This window comes from Dasypus novemcinctus, chromosome 11, assembly GCF_030445035.2.
Source record: "Dasypus novemcinctus isolate mDasNov1 chromosome 11, mDasNov1.1.hap2, whole genome shotgun sequence".
Taxonomy (NCBI): Eukaryota; Metazoa; Chordata; class Mammalia; order Cingulata; family Dasypodidae; genus Dasypus; species Dasypus novemcinctus.
The window spans coordinates 87,344,511-87,347,296 of record NC_080683.1 but is presented as its reverse complement, the minus strand read 5'-3'; the positions used below and the strand labels follow the sequence as shown (position 1 = coordinate 87,347,296).

General features: G+C 50.4%; 1 long non-coding RNA gene across 1 annotated transcript; it reads left to right on the top strand.

The window, feature by feature from the left end:
- The first annotated feature begins 301 nt into the window (after positions 1–301).
- LOC111764791 (uncharacterized) lies at positions 302–1,950 on the top strand. Its single transcript, XR_002797310.3, has 3 exons — positions 302–486; positions 1,257–1,405; positions 1,691–1,950. It is a non-coding gene; the product is annotated as an uncharacterized lncRNA (long non-coding RNA).
- The last annotated feature ends 836 nt before the right edge of the window (positions 1,951–2,786 follow it).

Sequence of the window (2,786 nt, the reverse complement as noted above, 5' to 3'; positions counted from 1 at the left end):
CCCACAGAAAAGGACATGCCAGCGGATTAAGTCATGACCAGGGCTTCTTGGCCTGGTTGTATTTCACAATGTGGCCTCACAGGTTGCAGAAGGCTGCAGCTCATAGCTGGGAAACCATCGCTTCAGCTGATATTAGACATTTCACAACTGTGTAATTTTAGGTGATTTCCTGGGAGAACCCCTAGGGCTGGTGTTAGTCCAGTGGCAAGAGAAACCTCACATGAGTCATCTGGTGGATTTCTTGTCATGGAAGTCTTCCTGGGTTGTGGGTATGTCTTTAAGTGTTTGCACCTGAAAGACATGGAGATTATTTCTGCCTTCGTAAAGGCACTGGAGATGCCAACATTTGGTGAACACTCATCCTTTTCCAACTCCAGCATCAAGACCTGCACCAGGTTCATTGGCAGCTCTAGCTCCAGGACCAGCACAATGGCCAGAGAGAGAAATCCATAAAGAGCTGGAATCCCCTCAGCAAGAACTGAAAATGTGAGTGGACCCTTGGGCAGGCACGAGTGTTTCCTTTCTCCAAACTAGAATGGGAAATGTTGGTGTGGGTAGTGTGTGGGAAGGGCAGGTCAGATCACTGTGTCCCCCACATCTGATCTTTCCAACCATCTCAACATCTCCCCACTATTGTTCCACTTCCCACGATCCTGACTCTACCCCAGGATACCGTGTCCTGGACCTGGAGATGTGGTGTGCAGCCTGTCCCCCAGTCTGCCTGGATGTTCACTGAAGTATGCTCAGCTGCAGGCATGGGTTGTCCAGGCCGCACCCTGCCTCCAGGAGCAGAGTGTCATAGGGATGAGGACTTTAAAGCACACAGAGCAAATGGAACCCTTTGGCTCGAGATTCAGATTGTGGTACACTTCTAGTCCTTAGAAAATTTGGCATGAGGTCTCTCAACCACATGGTTTTTAGGGAGCATTTACTGTTGATGTGAGCAGAGCAGACACAGCCCCTCCCTGTCCATCCAGACCACAAATCTTGGGTTTACACTCAGGGAGACAGATGTGTCTGAGGTTTCTGAAGTAGGAGAAATTGTTGAGATGATTGATCATGACCCCCTAATGTGAACTTTCTCCTAAAAGTCAACCATGCCAGGACTAACATGGAGGGTTGTGGCTTGGGCTGGGGACATGGGGATGGGCAGGGGCAGGTAGAGGAACATCCCACACGCAGACACAATGGCAAAAGTGGAGGAGGTGGAGGAAGGAAGGACCAGTCCTCTGATCTGCCCACCCTCCCCCCACCAGGGCCATAACCTTCACCCTGGGAACCTGGCTGGACCACCTCAGCAGAGAATTCCCCCATCCCATGTGCTATCCCAGCTGCAGGGCCCTGCTGAGGTCCATGGAAATTAAGACCCAGCGTGTTGAATTACCATGCTGGGCACATCTCTGTGGTAAGCGTGAGACCCTGAATTAAACAGGGGCTGGACCAGAGGGTGAGGTGGGCTCGGGGTCATTGTTTGTGAGGGTGATTGGAGGACCTGGGGAGAGCACCTGGGCAGGAGACTTCAGGGCTTCTGAGGGGATCGAAGAAACTCAGAAGAGTCATCTAGTGGTCCTCTGTAAGGGAGAGTTTCCTTTGGGGTTTGGGGCCTTTCCCTCTGAAAGGCTTGGGGATAGTTTCTGCCATTCAGCACCTGGCATGGCAGTCATGATGCTGAATACTGCTTCTCTTCCAGCTCCAATGTCAGGTCCAGCAGCCACAGCTTGGCCAGCTCTACCTCCCGCTCAATCAGGTTCTGAGATGTTTGAAGCAAAAACAGCAGGGCCACATGTGAGGCTGGGCTCAATGCCAGCACCGGCTCCAACACCACCCTGCACAGAAATGTCACCTCAGGAGGTTGCACCTGCCCAGGCACCACAGGAGGCTGAAGCTCCACTTCTCCAGTCTGGCCCAGAGGAAGGATAGGAGACTTCTCTTCCTTCTCTTGAGAGTGCCTTTGGGGTTTTTTTCTTTACTTTTTTGTTTGTTTTTTATTTTTGTTATGGGTATATTTATTTCCTAGTGTTAAGTTATATATATTAAATTTTTGTTATCATTACTCCTTTGTAGTGTGTTTATCAGTGTCTTAGGCAGATTTACTGCTGTTCCAACATCCATCACTGTCTTTGAGAAAGTTTCTTTATGCCAAACATGAACCCCTCCCTACTTGGCAGCCACACTCCTTTCCTACATCCTTTGGACCATGGGAGCCACTGATACACTGCTGCTGTGTCATTGTTTCCTGGGCTCTGGCATGAGCAGGTGGACAATCTTAGCTCCTGGTCCAGAGTCAGGCTTGACCAGGGAAACGTTATCCGCTTTTGACATACGGGTGCAGTGCAGCTCAGGCATGTTAAGGGACTTGCCCAAATTGCCCCCACTGAAACATCAGGCAACAAGGACAGAACCCAGACCAGGACTCCCAGCAGAGCAGGTGTCTGAAGTCTGAGTCAACCATTTTCTGGCTGGGACCCTCTGTTCTTCTGCCCCTGCCAGTGTCTCAGCCCCATGTACCTTTTCAAGTTCTGGCCACTTCTATCCAGGAGATGCTTTTGGCTTGTTTTACAGGATATGGTTAGAACCGAATGCATGGAGAAGGGCAGCCCTGTGGCCTACAGGAAATTGTCCACATGATCCACCCCACCATGTGGGGCACTTGTCATCCATGAAAATGGAAGGACAGGTAGGGAGAGGTCTTGGAAATTCTGAGAATAACAGAGGAGAATACCCTGTATTTCAAGGTATTCACTGGGCATGGTCATCACAGAAAAGGATCCTGGAGAGAGGCTGTA